Here is a 17,352-nt window from a genome sequence, read left to right as displayed (position 1 = left end):
TTTAAATAATTTAATGAATATGCATATTGAAAATATACAATAAGCTCAATTACAATACATATTAATTTCCTGTGTTTTAACCTGAAAATAGCAGTTAGGACTGTCAGAAACAGTCATTAGAACTAACTCTATTGTATTTCAAGATTTTTAATTAATTGATTTTCACTCTTCATTTGTTAATGTTCACAACTCTTTTACCATGTTTTATAAACCTGTTGTATTCTGTTATAATTTCATTCATTTAAATTAAATTAAATTTCAATACTTTGTGATTTTAGTGGCTGCATATAGATAAATTTTTACATTTTAATTAAGAAGTGAATAGTAGCAAAATGTAAAATTAGCTTTTGTCACGTTCTTCCTTATAGGAATTTAATATAAATTAGTGTTTTCTGAAACTAAAAAATATTTACTTTTTTGAAAAAAGTTCCAAAGATGATGAAAATATACCAATTCAATGATTTTTTCTTGTAGGCTGCTACTGGAGTTTGATGTTTTCAACTTTGTAGCTGAACTACTGTAAGCGTTTTTGGAAATTATTTGTCAAAATGTAAAAATATATTTTTAGAAAACATTGGTTTATTCGGTTTTTACAAGAATTTAATAAACAAAATGTTAGTTCTCATTACATAGCACGGATTTCTTTAACATGTTGATAATTAAGGAACGTAATCGAAAAGAATTGTCAAATGTTTCAAAATTTAATATAACTTGACAAATTGCGCATTTTATTTTGATGATACATTTTTGTTCTTGGGACAAAACAGTGTTATCTATTAATTTTTCATCTGGCTGATGAACTGTGCTCTACAAAAAGATAACATAGCAAATATAAACATTTTACGTAGATTATGTAAAGAAAGCAATGCCGATGAACTTCCCGATTATTTATTGAGCTGTAACTAGGCTAATTTAGTAATTAGAAATAAAGTAATTTGGTTTTAGGCAGGCAGTTAGGCCACCATCTACTGATAAATTTAATTTAAATTTATAATATTGTGGAAGAAAAGAATATATCTAATAGAATCAAGTTTATGTTGTTATTAAAAAGGAAGGAATTCAAAATAGTTAAATGATTACAGTAAGTATAATTTTACATAAAGAATAATTTTGGTTCCTGTTGAAGGCATAAAGATTTGAATGATCATCTAATATTGTGGCAATTTTTATACGTTGTTGTTATCAGGCTGCAATAAAAGTCTGTGTGTTTGAGAAATTTTTGCTTCCAAACTGAAGGATTAGTACAGCTGACAAATTAGGCTATGTGCAGAAAGATGAATGATATGAATTTTTAAAAAAATAGTATTTGTTTTAAAGATTAAATAACAATCATGGTCGGTTCCTGCTTTATTGGTACTTAAAAAAAAGCATTTTAAAATAGTTCTTAGTACTTTTCAGAATCCCCGAAGATGAGCTGAAAAACAAGCAAGTAGTAGGAGGGACTATTTAAAAATGTCTTTCATGTTATATTAAAGGTGGTGGTGATGTGATTATTATTTATTCTCATTCCATAGTAAAACTTAAAGATGATATAAATATATAAATTTTTTCTAGCTTATCTTTATCAAAATAAAGATATCCCATAAGTATGTAAAAAATATTAATAAAACTAGTATAAAGATTTTTTATAATTGAGTTATTCATACACTTGCAAGATTTAATGTAAATTTAGACATATGCACTTGTTTTTGTAATTGTTGAGGAAAACATATAAATGATCTGTTAAAGATATTTTAATACCTATCAATTAAAAGCTGTGTTTGTTGTTTTCTCTTGCCATGTAAGTTTTCAGAATTGCCATAAAATATTTAATGATGATATAACTTAATTCTGGTGATAAGTATGTGGTTTTCTTTTGTTAAGCTTTTTGACATTACTGCAGAAAATTATGATGATTCATTAAAAATTGATAATTTTATAAAAACTTGAAAAAATTTTGGGAAAACGCTACAAAATTTATCACCATATTAAAAAAATGTGTTTTTTGTTCATTAATTTGCTGCAAATGATAATTTATTACTACTTTAAAATTATTACAGAATATAAAAATTAATTCTATGGAGGATGTTCTATGATAAACATTTTGGATAGTCCAATCCATTTAGTTGTACTGTACTTTTTAATTAATTTATAAACAAGATTAATTAATTATTTTTTCAACTGTATATTATCTATTTTATAATTATTCTGTATTTTTTTTTTCTAATTATTTTCCCAAATGTAGTCATATATATATATTTTAATCTTTGTACTAACTTAGGAAAAAAAATTAGCTCTATAGCATCGTTAAAATTACTAATTTAAAAAAATCTAATAGGTTTTCAATCAATTAAACTCTTAATATAAATTATAATTCACATACTGCTTGATAGAACTTATTGGAATGTTTCCAAATTAAGTCTCACCTTAGGGAACAATTGTACAAATGCCGGATCATTAAAGTTCGTATCACTGTTCTGGAAGATGACCATTTTAGCATGTAAACATCCAAATTTTCATAAAATAGTATAAAGAAAATTAACTTTATGCTTTAGCTTAAATAAGTATATTTTTTCTTGATTATTTAACTGTATTGATTGTAAGTAATTTAAAAAAAAAATTATTTTTCTTCCACTTCACTGTCTTTGTCTTAAGTATTTTAAGTATAGATTTTATTTTTGTTAACAGTTTGGAAGTTTTGAATAATTCTTTTTATAGAAAACATGTATTTAAACTATAGATGATAATAAATAAATGTCTGCTGTTTTCTTCTTAAGAAATCTTTGTTAAATGCACAATGTAGTTCATATAGACATTGTTTAAGAAAAAGAGAATTTTTATTATTTTATGCGCAAAATGCTAAACTAAGTTTTTTAAAATTATTTATTAAGTAGCTAAGGAAATTCTGAAGTAAAGAAATTAACATGATAGGAAGTTGAGATTCATAGATTTGTAACCGTATATATATAAAGTAAGGAGTCATTTTAATATCTTATATATTAAAACTATTACTAAATATAACAACAATTAATATTAATGTAAATAAATAATTTAAATGAATATTTTTATGCACTTTCAAAATTAAAAATTGGTTTGTTTACGTTAATATTTAATGTAACAATAATTTCACATGAAGTGTAAGCATTTATCAGAATAATACGATGAAAATTTATGAAATTTAATAGAATTAAAATTGTTTACATCATTTTTTTTTTTAAATTGACAGAAAAAAATAATCTGAAAGTGTAAGAAACTACGAAAGTATTTTTCATGTATTAATATAGTCAGGAATTACATAATTTTGTCCATCCTGTATGACTCAAGTATGTTTTTACATTACTGCTTTCTTTTATGGAAATTTGCACAATAGTTGCTTAAGAACTAGATTTTTACAGATAATTTCTCTTTTCTTAACTGATAACATTGATGTAATCTCTCATTTGACAGGAATATATTTAGTCTAAATAGGTAACTTTTTTTAAACTAAATATAATAAATGTCAGTTAATGGATTTCAGTTTAGAAATTATTCATAATTTTTTTTTTTTATACAAGTTCACAAATATAAAGAAATTATATGAACGCGACCCAAATTTATTTGCTCCAATCTATTCTTTCCTGCATAATAAATTTACATTATGATAACTTACGTATAATATTGTATGCTTTGGAGACTAATCAGTAGGCTATAATTTGTCATTTAATGAAAAAATTTATTTATAATTATATAAAATTTGGACTTTCTTTTGAATACTTTTTTATTTCAAATTTTTAGTTTAATTAAAATTTCCTATATATATATATTTTAACTTTTGGTATAGTATAGTTTTTTTCATTTAAATACTATATCTCATGTGCCGAAATCGTTTTTTAATAGAAAGTTTGAAATACGTTTGTTAAAAATTCAAAATATTTTATGAAGTTTAATATTAGTTTTAAAAATTTTATTTTGAAATTATAAAATTTTATATTCAGGATTTTCATAAAACAGCAAAGCAGCGATTGAATTTTTGTCTGTAGTTATTAAAAAAAATAGAAAAAAAAATTTACCAAATTTAATATCTCTGTTCATTTCTGCCTAAAGACTAGGTGCAACTGAAAAATATTTTTTTGAAAATTTTGAGAAATGATAATTTCAAATAATAGATGTAAACAAACAAAGTTGTTGTGTCATTTTATCTGTAGAGATGTCTGATGACAAGAAGAATGAAGATGCCTGCTGGGACAAGGTGACACGTGTACAGAAATGTATCTTCGAAACAGCTGGACCGATTCCATTGATTTTTTTTAATGCGGTGACTGAAGCCTTTTGTATGGAGTTGGATGTGAAATTTGGCCGTTCGATTCGAAACATTTCAAAAATACATCAGTCTCTTTTGTAAAGTGACGTCTGCATTATTTTGTATTATTTATTACGCTTACACCGATACGAAGGAAATTAAGAAGATGGAATCTTAATTAATATAATTTAAAGAGTCAAATTTTATTATAAAATGGAATTTATTGGTGTGTTATATAGATATTATATAGAAAGATTTTAATATGTACAAAATTTGATGTTAAAAAAAAAAAAATGAGTATTAAAATTTAATGAATTTGTAAGGATATTTAAATCAATCTTATAAGTTGACAGTTAATAATCAGTCATCAACCAATGTGTATGTTAACATGAGAGAAAATGTAGAGCGCAAATGCTTTTGTCTCAAAAGGTTTTAATCAAGTAAAAGTAAATTAATTAAAAATATTTGATGTAAATTTCACTGTTTTCTTAGAAGAACATTTGTGGAATGTGTATCATCCCAAATGAAATTCTTACATTAATCAAACAATATAAATAAAGTATATAAAGCAATTTTGACAATAAAAAATAATAAAATTTCAGTTTTTCACATTATTGAAAATTTTTTATAGTATTCGAAAGTAATAAGATGGAGGAATTTCTTTCTCTTTAATTATATTTTAATTGATGCATATAATCTAAGAACCTATATTCCAGTTATGAACTATTACATAATTATTGAATTATTATTGAAAGACTTTGCTCTGCTGGAATGTACATAGTATTCGACAATATTTAATAATAATTTTGAATTTTATTTGTGATAATGATGATTCAGAAGATTAAAAATTTTAATACAAATTAATTAATTTGTTTATGCATAAAATGTTGAATTAATTATTTAAATTTGTATGTTGGTTAATTTTTCTGATTTTTACTTTCCTGGCTGTTATATATAACATATGGAAAGTATTGCGATTGGTCAAAAAATGACCCCCCCCAGATTTTTACATTTTGGAATCAGGACCTAGAAACATCAAGAAATTTTTTAAAATTTCGGGGGTATTTTCCTGTATTAGTGTTTCTCAAATGGAATCCTGGCTGTTTTTTTAATCCGGGAATTCTTCTCATCTCGAAGTTTCACAAATTTCTTAAAAGTTCACTTTTTTCTTCTTTTGTGTTAAGGTTAAGGAAATTTTGCAGATAGAAAGTATAATTAACTGTCAGAATGCATTTGTATTTATTAATTTTAAGCCTGCTTATTAGTTTTTTAAATTTTTGCTTGTTATGACATCTCAGATTGTCAATAATCAATGTGTTTGTGGCAGGACTCTGAAAATTCTTTACTTGTCAGAACCTGTAATATCTTGAATAATTGTGCCGACGCTGTCATAATTTTAACTATGCCCAGTAGCTTCAATAACTGTGTAATGCCAGGTCGTGCAAATTGGGCAAGGATAGAAACGAGTACAAAGTCTGCAAGTATGAAGCTTTTCTTCATAAACCTGATTATTAAAGCCAAACCAACTGCTGAATTATCAGGCTATAAGTTTGATACCACTTTTAAAGCAGCCAAGGTAGACAAATCAAGAATATTTGAGAGCAAAAGAAGTACTGCAACGTATCTCAAAAACGAACTAGAAATCTTTGACGCTACAGGTAAAAAAACATGTAACATTTGTCTTCTCTTAAATGCATTAAAGACGATTCCACCCAAATCCATTGAATTGGAAAGGGCATTTTGACTATGTTTAATTTTTCAAAACCTTACAAAATATTATTGTGAATTTCTATATTAAGTTTTATTTAAATATTGAGAATTACCTTCTAACTTAGAAGTTTGATCTAAGTTCATTTTATTCTTTAAATTTTTAACTCAATTCAAAGGCATTTATTTTTGTTGTTGTATGTAGTTTCCAGCAAACTTTAATAAATTTCTTCTATTTGTGAAAATTTCTATGTAATTCAATTGTAATTTTTAATATATATCTTACACAGCATTATTAATATGATTTTGGAGGTTGCAGAACATATTAAACTACTTTAAAAAATGAAAAATAATTATATCATTTGATTTTAAGATTTATTTTATATCTTAAAAATAATTATATCCCGGGAAACAGTTCACTTTTATCCCAGAATGCGGGACAAGCAAAAGACTGGGAAATGAGAAACCCTATCCTGTATGTATGTATGTTATTGTGTGTGGAGGAGGCATGATTTTGTTCACTTTGTTTGAAGCTTAATAACTCCTGTGTTTTTTGTGAAAAATTTCTGAAATTTTTGCAGGGAGGTTTGTATATTAGGAGGATTGATGCTATTAAATTTTGGTGGTTAAAGGTCGAGGGTATGGGTTGATAATGGGGGTTCGTGTTTATCTCCACTAATGTTGGACTTAATGACAGTTTTACTTGATTTAAAAGCTTCTTGTTCTGGTTGTATTGATGTCGTCTATGTGAGCACAAAATTGCTATAATGGACTTATCATACAGGAAAAATGGCAAAATGGTGTAAAAATAGGCTTTAATCAAATAGAATATGCATTTTAGGTATTATATCCTTCATCAGTTCGGTTTACAGTACAAATAAATCAAATTAAATTATGCTATTTTTACAGTATTATACATTTAGAATAATAATTCTAATTAGAATAGTATAGTCTTATGGTGTAATAATGACTTAATATGTAAACTGAAAATTTGTTTGCTATTTTAAAGTATTGTGGAATAACATCATGTTTTCTTATATATATATACATATATATGATTAGGAATAAATTGCAGGCATATCTCCACTGTAGTGTTGTTACAAACTGCTTAGAAAATGAGATTTACATAGGCTAGTTTTATTGTAGCATACTGTTAAAAGTTACCATATGTTGTCAAACTGTAAACCTATGTTTATTCTATTATTTAAGGGAATTTTTATTATTTCAAGATGTGTATGTAGTTTCATTTTAATACAATTTTTTTCTTTTTTTTAAGATTTTTACATTGTTTATTAGAGGTTCACAGCCTTTAACAGAGCAATGTATAGCAACAGCCTAGTTATTATAGTTGTATTTAATAGTACGGAGACGTTCGGCTATTCTGGTTTTTAACAATCTTTTGGTTTCTCCTACATAATAACATGTAGGTGTGCAACTGCATTCAAATTTGTATATAACATTATTATTTAACATTATATTATTTTTATTCTTAACAATGACTTTGGAAATTTTAAGGGATTTGCTTATGGGGGGTTATTTAATAACAGGGTTAAGGATATGTTAAAAGGTTTTATGAGTTTTTGGGTTTTTTCAAAAAAATTTGGGATATATTCTAAATTACAGAAGATTTGATCTTTGTTAGTTCTTCCTTTATTTCACATATTTTGAAGATAGTCATTTGACAATTAATTTATGTGGATAGTTGTTTAACAAAAAAGTATGGCATAAATTTTTAATTTCAATATTTTGATCAACTATGCAAGTGGTTCCTTTTTTTTTCTTTTTTAGGTACATGTGCAATATGTTTTTTTTTTCATTTAAATAGGGTATTAGAATAAAAAATTTTTTTGAAAAAACCTCAAAAAATCATTAAACCTAATATTTGATAAATATTTAAATTGTTTTTTTATTAGTAGTTGTTATTAGTGTTTCTCAAATGGGATTCCGGGATCCCGGTTGTTTTTTTAACCCAGGAAATATCCCGGGAAATTTTTCTTATCCGGGGAAATCCCGCAAATTTCTTAAAAATTCACTTTTTTCTAATTTTGTGTTAAGGTTGAGAAATTTTGCAAATAGAAAGCATAATTATCTCATTCACTGTCAGAATACATTTGTATTTATTAATTTTAAACCTACCTATTAGTTTTTTTAAATTTTTGCTCTTTATGGCATGTCACAAATGGTCAATAATCAGTACGTAGCTTATTTGTGGCAGGACTCGAAAATTCTTTACTTGTCAGAACCTGTAATATATGGAATAATTGTGCTTGCGCTGTCTTAATTTTTAACCATGCCCAGTAGCTTCAATAAATGCGTAATGCCAGATTGTGCAAATTGGGCAAAGATACAAACGAGTATAAAGTCTGAAGTATGAAGATTTTCTTCATAAACCTGATTATTAAAGCCAAACGAATTGCCGAATTATTGAGCTATAAGCTCGATGCCGCTATTAAAGCAGCCGAGGTACACAAATCAAAAATACTAGAGAGCAAAAGAAGTACTACAATGTCGAAAACAAACTGGAAATCTTCCAGGCTATGGGTGAAAAAACATAATATCTGTCTTCTCTTAAATGCATTAAACACGATTCCAATCACATCAATTGAATCGGAAAGGGCATTCTCGGTAGCAAGACTTTTCATTACTAAAATAAGAATTAGAGTGAGTGATCGGAGTATTGATCATCTTTGCTTTTTAAAATCTTATAAAAGTTTACAATATTTTGTATTATATTTTATTTAAAAAACGAAAATTACCTTCTGAGTTATAAGTTTGATCTAAGTTCATTTTTTTTTTAATTTTCAACTCAATTAAAAGCATTTTTGTTGTTGTTGTTATTGTGTGCAGTTTCTAGCAAACTTTAATAATTTTTTTTCTATTTGTGAAAATTTATACGTAATTCAGAGGTAATTTTTATTATATATCTTACACAGCATTATTAATATGATTTTGGATGATACAGAACTTTAAAATTACTTTACAAAATGAAAAATAATTATATCATTTAATTTCAAGATATTTTGTATACCTTTAAAAATAATTAATTCTATCCTGGGACAAGCAAAAGACTGGGAAATGAGAAACCCTAGTTATAGAACAGTTACCCTAGATCTGCATTCCATTAGGCTGGACACATGCTGATGCAGCAAGGACATCTTTAAACAAAATGTTTTTGATTAAACATGTTTAAAACTGATTTTTCAATAGTTTACATAGGCCCAATGCATATCGATTAAACAAAACAATAAATCAGGATTAAACAGTTTTCAACGTGTTTTGTGTAAAGACATTTTTACATGAGAGAAGTGGTCTTATCAGACGTGATTATGCAAGTTTAAGGATGCTTAAATTTGTCAGATATGCAACATGGATCTTTGCTCAATGAGCAAACATTTTCTTGTGCACATGCATTTGTAGCTGACTGAATGTACTTGTAGTTGAAATGGAGATAGATGCAGAAAGGTTAATTGTTGTAATTGAAGAATGACCTTCTTTATATGATTTTATAAAGAAAAATCATCACAATAAAGACATCAAACTTGGAAGAAATTGTATAAATTAAAATAAAAGTGTGTGTGTATTATTCTAATATAAAAAAACCACCTTTCTTCTGGCATAATGTTCTTCTGTAGAGTAGTGTCATATTTTTGTATTTTATTAATTTATTTTTAATAACATTTAGAATATAATCAAAACAATCAAAGCTTAATCGAGTAAAATTTGAAAACTTGATTTCATTGTTTTTTAATTTTTGAAGCATATTTTCTTCAGTTTTTTTCTGATTACCATCCAAACACATATTTTGTTTTCTTCCTGATACAGCTGCATCCATTGTCATGTAAGAATCATGCACACTTCATTGCTGGAAGACAATGATGAGGTACAGTACTACTAGGTTCAATGTTGGAATTGCAACAGCTGATCACAGTACATGTGTGAAAAAGAATGTAGCAAGATGTTTTATAGAAAGGAATTATGCTTGATCTGTGTATGTGTGTATGCCATCAAACAAAATGAATTTGCTTGAAGTTAAAATGTTTTGTTTAACATTGTTTTGACTAATTCAATGTGCACTACACTGTTTTATCTTTAGAAAAATGTTTTGTATAAAGTTTGTTTTGCTGTATCAATGTGCATCCATCCTTAATAACACTGTTCCACAACATAACTATTAATAAAAAAACAAAAATGTTACTCTAAAATAAGGAAAGCAGTAGAGAAACATATTCAAATGAAAAGACTTTTTGCTCAAGTACTTTCAACAAATTTAATATAATACTATAATATATTATATTGTACAGTGTAAATTAAAATTAATGTAATAACAAGTAGTTGTTCAATATTAATACAACAATGAGTGAGTCTGAAGCATGTTAAATTTTGAGTTTGTGGTTGCAATCGGCACTTCTATTCTAAAATGTTTCTTCCATTCTCATATCACACAAGATATAGTATTTGTTTTTGCAGTTTTGAGAAACAATTGGAAACACAGAGAAATTTTTATAACTCTAATAAAATATTTATCCTGTGCAACTGTTAATTATGCTGAAAGCATTTGCAATTAAACATTTAGTTCATTGTTAATGGTGTTTATCCTTCCCTCTTTTAAATTATAGTGATTTGTTGTTAATATCTGAATATCTATTATAGTGTTTGCAAAGTTTAGGCAAATTAAAAATTTTATAAAAGTTAATAAACTGGAATAGGAACATAATTCTGGTTCTATGGTAAAAGTGATTATCTTGGGAATAAAAATGAGTTGTTATCTTCATTAAAAGATATCACCTGAGACTATTAGATCCATCAAACGTAGGTTATTCCATGACTTGCTATTAAAAGATATTCAAAATGAAACTGTTATTGGACTGAATCAGATGAAAAGTTTAAAATGCAAGTAGAAATGTGCAACCCAACAGTATATCTGTTGGATGGCACATTTCCACTTGCACTTCAAACAGTATATATGAACAATGGTGTACTGTAAACAAGGCATATAGTTAAGTGATGCCAGATGTCTGGAATACTAAGAGGATTGAACACTAAATTGGATTCAGTCTTTATAAACAACTTGTTTTGATGTTTTTAAATATCTTTTGTAAAAGTTATTCAGTTAAAATTATTTCAGATTAACTGATTTTTGTCAAGTTTTATTATGATATTACCAAATATTTTTAAATGTAGCTTTTCAGAAGAGATTTTGAAAATATGTTTTTAAATTCATTTTAATAATTTATCTATTAGAACGGTAATTCCATTTTGTGGCTTTGATAGTAGGTTAAATGGAATTGTCATGCAAAAGTGAACTGCACGATTTTAAAGAGATATTCTACATATCTAATAAACACATTGTTTACTTACATAGCATACTGTATATATGCTTAATATGTATGCTGTCAGATAACTGGAATTATCAAACTCTCCAAAGCTCTTTCCCCTAATTCACACATTATGTGGGACAAAGTGCTTCCAATTTCCAATAGGACTGCCTCTCCCTTTGTAAATGTTTCACTTGTATGAAAAACAAATAAACAAAGTATTGATTTTTCTACCTAATAATACAGTTAAACTTTTACTGGAAATTATGAAAATATACGTGTGAAGAGTTTGAAATTGTCTTTAACATTATTTAGGAATATTCAGGCTAATAAAATATTTAAGTAATTACACATATCACAAAATGCTATTCAAATTAAACGAGTCCAGTTTTCGAAAAGGATAGAAATGTTTTTCAAGATTTTTAAGCATCTCATCACTACTTATAGAACTAAATTTACATTCTCACTAGCATTCCAAAACATTAGTTATGAATTCCACCTTTCAAATTTGAACAATTGTTCTAGAATTTCAGATAACATTAGGTAAATCTTTGAAGTGTTATTTGCAGAAAATAATAATAGATACTAAAAGAATTAATATGGCCGACGGAAAAGTTAAAGGATTTTTGTCGTTTGCTTTTGACCGGGATGTAAACAGACTTTTTGACATTTTTTCCGTTAATTTTTTGTGGGTTTCTTTACATCAAGTAAAAGCCAGAGCTAAGGATTTAGGTCATTTTCTTGAGATTGCATATTTAAAATGGGATTGTTGTTACCAACTCTGTTGTTCTTGCTTGCGTGTTGTATGTTTATGGAAGTACACTCTTGACAATTTGTCATTTTAGCATTTATCTGATGTGATGTATTCTGTCAATGTTTTAGTATTTTACTTCTCGTGTTTTGTCTGTTCCTCTATTGTCATCTTCAGAGAATGGTAGGTATTACCTACATAGGAAATGGAAGATTGATGATTAATTCTAGGCACTAGAATCTTATACACATCATTCTTCTGTTCTTTTGGAATCTTGTCGTCTTTGTTTTTGATGAGGTGGTAAACAGTTAGTCTTGTACTGTACTAACAATCTGGATATTATTTTCTTTAAAGCATCTGCTTGTTTTTTTTTATTTTAGCTGTTTTCATGTAATAAGTGTGTTGCATGTTAATTAAAGTTTTTGGAGGCTGTTCAAGTGTTCTTTTTATCAAATTATTCATGTTCCAGAAGATCCTGTCAAGATACTGTAATGTTATTTTCAGTTTTCAATGATTTGAATATTAGGAAATAGTTTATGAAATCATAAATTTAGATTTATGGAGTTATAACTTCTAAAACTCAAACTGCACTTACTATCATAAATCAACATGCTCCAAGAAAACCTTTACCATGCAGCTTAATTTTGCTACCAACTAATGTTTTCGGACAGCTTCACTGACCTTCTTCAGGTTCGAAAACAAAAAAACTTCATTCAAGATGAAAGTTCTTTTTCTTAACGGAAAACTTCTAGAACACTTAGCTTTTAAATCAAATCATCGTAGATTCGATTGCGTCAGCTTGTTCTTTAAATTTACAAATCTGCCGCTTTCCATGCCGATGCTAGTTTACATAATTCCTGAAAATTTATGGCTTGCCCGTTTTCGTTGTATTTATTAATATACCATGCTTCTGTATGTTTTAGATGCCATATGTTTGAAACTTTTTGTGTAAGTTCTGCTTTATCCCAGTCAACCGAAACCTCTGCTGGTTCTGTGATCACATAATTTGCTAATGCCGTGACTGGTTGTTCATACCTAATATCCCTTTTATGCTCTTTTTGTGTCCCCTATATAAGGGGCCATGAAAAGCCATAAATTTTCGGGAATTATGTAAACTAGCATCGGCATGGAAAGCGGCGGATTTGCAAATTTAAAGAACAAGCTGATGCAATCGAATCTACGATGATTTAATTTAAAAGATAAGCGTTCTAGAAGTTTTCCGTTAAGAAAAAGAACTTTCATGTTGAATGAAGTTTTTTTGTCTTTGTTTTCGAACCTGAAGAAGGTCAGGGAAGCTGTCCGAAAACATTAGTTGGTAGCAAAATTAAGCTGCATGGTAAAGTATTCTCACTTCCTCAGCCGTATCTTTACAAATATAAACAAAACACCAAACTCTTGTTGAGCTTATTATTACTTTAATTTCAAACATTTTCAGCCCAATTTCAATAGGCCATCTTCAAGAACTATTCGAATACAACTTTCGAATAACTTTTAAATTTAAACTTTTAACGTAAACTGTAACTATTAACTATTTAACATATTTTTAAATATCACCGTAAACCATTAAATATTTANTGCTCTGCTGGAATGTACATAGTATTCGACAATATTTAATAATAATTTTGAATTTTATTTGTGATAATGATGATTCAGAAGATTAAAAATTTTAATACAAATTAATTAATTTGTTTATGCATAAAATGTTGAATTAATTATTTAAATTTGTATGTTGGTTAATTTTTCTGATTTTTACTTTCCTGGCTGTTATATATAACATATGGAAAGTATTGCGATTGGTCAAAAAATGACCCCCCCCAGATTTTTACATTTTGGAATCAGGACCTAGAAACATCAAGAAATTTTTTAAAATTTCGGGGGTATTTTCCTGTATTAGTGTTTCTCAAATGGAATCCTGGCTGTTTTTTTAATCCGGGAATTCTTCTCATCTCGAAGTTTCACAAATTTCTTAAAAGTTCACTTTTTTCTTCTTTTGTGTTAAGGTTAAGGAAATTTTGCAGATAGAAAGTATAATTAACTGTCAGAATGCATTTGTATTTATTAATTTTAAGCCTGCTTATTAGTTTTTTAAATTTTTGCTTGTTATGACATCTCAGATTGTCAATAATCAATGTGTTTGTGGCAGGACTCTGAAAATTCTTTACTTGTCAGAACCTGTAATATCTTGAATAATTGTGCCGACGCTGTCATAATTTTAACTATGCCCAGTAGCTTCAATAACTGTGTAATGCCAGGTCGTGCAAATTGGGCAAGGATAGAAACGAGTACAAAGTCTGCAAGTATGAAGCTTTTCTTCATAAACCTGATTATTAAAGCCAAACCAACTGCTGAATTATCAGGCTATAAGTTTGATACCACTTTTAAAGCAGCCAAGGTAGACAAATCAAGAATATTTGAGAGCAAAAGAAGTACTGCAACGTATCTCAAAAACGAACTAGAAATCTTTGACGCTACAGGTAAAAAAACATGTAACATTTGTCTTCTCTTAAATGCATTAAAGACGATTCCACCCAAATCCATTGAATTGGAAAGGGCATTTTGACTATGTTTAATTTTTCAAAACCTTACAAAATATTATTGTGAATTTCTATATTAAGTTTTATTTAAATATTGAGAATTACCTTCTAACTTAGAAGTTTGATCTAAGTTCATTTTATTCTTTAAATTTTTAACTCAATTCAAAGGCATTTATTTTTGTTGTTGTATGTAGTTTCCAGCAAACTTTAATAAATTTCTTCTATTTGTGAAAATTTCTATGTAATTCAATTGTAATTTTTAATATATATCTTACACAGCATTATTAATATGATTTTGGAGGTTGCAGAACATATTAAACTACTTTAAAAAATGAAAAATAATTATATCATTTGATTTTAAGATTTATTTTATATCTTAAAAATAATTATATCCCGGGAAACAGTTCACTTTTATCCCAGAATGCGGGACAAGCAAAAGACTGGGAAATGAGAAACCCTATCCTGTATGTATGTATGTTAGTGTGTGTGGAGGAGGCATGATTTTGTTCACTTTGTTTGAAGCTTAATAACTCCTGTGTTTTTTGTGAAAAATTTCTGAAATTTTTGCAGGGAGGTTTGTATATTAGGAGGATTGATGCTATTAAATTTTGGTGGTTAAAGGTCGAGGGTATGGGTTGATAATGGGGGTTCGTGTTTATCTCCACTAATGTTGGACTTAATGACAGTTTTACTTGATTTAAAAGCTTCTTGTTCTGGTTGTATTGATGTCGTCTATGTGAGCACAAAATTGCTATAATGGACTTATCATACAGGAAAAATGGCAAAATGGTGTAAAAATAGGCTTTAATCAAATAGAATATGCATTTTAGGTATTATATCCTTCATCAGTTCGGTTTACAGTACAAATAAATCAAATTAAATTATGCTATTTTTACAGTATTATACATTTAGAATAATAATTCTAATTAGAATAGTATAGTCTTATGGTGTAATAATGACTTAATATGTAAACTGAAAATTTGTTTGCTATTTTAAAGTATTGTGGAATAACATCATGTTTTCTTATATATATATACATATATATGATTAGGAATAAATTGCAGGCATATCTCCACTGTAGTGTTGTTACAAACTGCTTAGAAAATGAGATTTACATAGGCTAGTTTTATTGTAGCATACTGTTAAAAGTTACCATATGTTGTCAAACTGTAAACCTATGTTTATTCTATTATTTAAGGGAATTTTTATTATTTCAAGATGTGTATGTAGTTTCATTTTAATACAATTTTTTTCTTTTTTTTAAGATTTTTACATTGTTTATTAGAGGTTCACAGCCTTTAACAGAGCAATGTATAGCAACAGCCTAGTTATTATAGTTGTATTTAATAGTACGGAGACGTTCGGCTATTCTGGTTTTTAACAATCTTTTGGTTTCTCCTACATAATAACATGTAGGTGTGCAACTGCATTCAAATTTGTATATAACATTATTATTTAACATTATATTATTTTTATTCTTAACAATGACTTTGGAAATTTTAAGGGATTTGCTTATGGGGGGTTATTTAATAACAGGGTTAAGGATATGTTAAAAGGTTTTATGAGTTTTTGGGTTTTTTCAAAAAAATTTGGGATATATTCTAAATTACAGAAGATTTGATCTTTGTTAGTTCTTCCTTTATTTCACATATTTTGAAGATAGTCATTTGACAATTAATTTATGTGGATAGTTGTTTAACAAAAAAGTATGGCATAAATTTTTAATTTCAATATTTTGATCAACTATGCAAGTGGTTCCTTTTTTTTTCTTTTTTAGGTACATGTGCAATATGTTTTTTTTTTTCATTTAAATAGGGTATTAGAATAAAAAATTTTTTTGAAAAAACCTCAAAAAATCATTAAACCTAATATTTGATAAATATTTAAATTGTTTTTTTATTAGTAGTTGTTATTAGTGTTTCTCAAATGGGATTCCGGGATCCCGGTTGTTTTTTTAACCCAGGAAATATCCCGGGAAATTTTTCTTATCCGGGGAAATCCCGCAAATTTCTTAAAAATTCACTTTTTTCTAATTTTGTGTTAAGGTTGAGAAATTTTGCAAATAGAAAGCATAATTATCTCATTCACTGTCAGAATACATTTGTATTTATTAATTTTAAACCTACCTATTAGTTTTTTTAAATTTTTGCTCGTTATAGCATGTCACAAATGGTCAATAATCAGTACGTAGCTTATTTGTGGCAGGACTCGAAAATTCTTTACTTGTCAGAACCTGTAATATATGGAATAATTGTGCTTGCGCTGTCTTAATTTTTAACCATGCCCAGTAGCTTTAATAAATGCGTAATGCCAGATTGTGCAAATTGGGCAAAGATACAAACGAGTATAAAGTCTGAAGTATGAAGATTTTCTTCATAAACCTGATTATTAAAGCCAAACGAATTGCCGAATTATTGAGCTATAAGCTCGATGCCGCTATTAAAGCAGCCGAGGTACACAAATCAAAAATACTAGAGAGCAAAAGAAGTACTACAATGTCGAAAACAAACTGGAAATCTTCCAGGCTATGGGTGAAAAAACATAATATCTGTCTTCTCTTAAATGCATTAAACACGATTCCAATCACATCAATTGAATCGGAAAGGGCATTCTCGGTAGCAAGACTTTTCATTACTAAAATAAGAATTAGAGTGAGTGATCGGAGTATTGATCATCTTTGCTTTTTAAAATCTTATAAAAGTTTACAATATTTTGTATTATATTTTATTTAAAAAACGAAAATTACCTTCTGAGTTATAAGTTTGATCTAAGTTCAATTTTTAATTT

The 17,352-nt window shown here is 27.4% G+C and overlaps 1 protein-coding gene across 6 annotated transcripts in view; it reads left to right on the top strand.

Moving 5' to 3' along the window:
* The window catches only part of LOC111637400, a 114,514-nt gene that overhangs the window by 24,436 nt on the left and 72,726 nt on the right, over nucleotides 1-17,352 (top strand). For 2 of the 6 annotated variants that reach the window (XM_023382880.1, XM_023382876.1), the window contains exon 2: nucleotides 475-519. The exons of the other annotated variants lie outside the window; for them this stretch is intronic. The gene's annotated coding sequence lies outside the window, so the exon portion shown is untranslated. The remainder of the gene's footprint in view (nucleotides 1-474; nucleotides 520-17,352) is intronic. 6 annotated transcript variants of the gene reach the window in all.

The sequence above is a fragment of the Centruroides sculpturatus genome, unplaced genomic scaffold (assembly GCF_000671375.1).
Source record: "Centruroides sculpturatus isolate CEXI.00-Female unplaced genomic scaffold, Cexi_2.0 scaffold1189, whole genome shotgun sequence".
Lineage (NCBI taxonomy): Eukaryota > Metazoa > Arthropoda > Arachnida > Scorpiones > Buthidae > Centruroides > Centruroides sculpturatus.
This window is presented reverse-complemented; position numbering and strand designations above follow the sequence as displayed.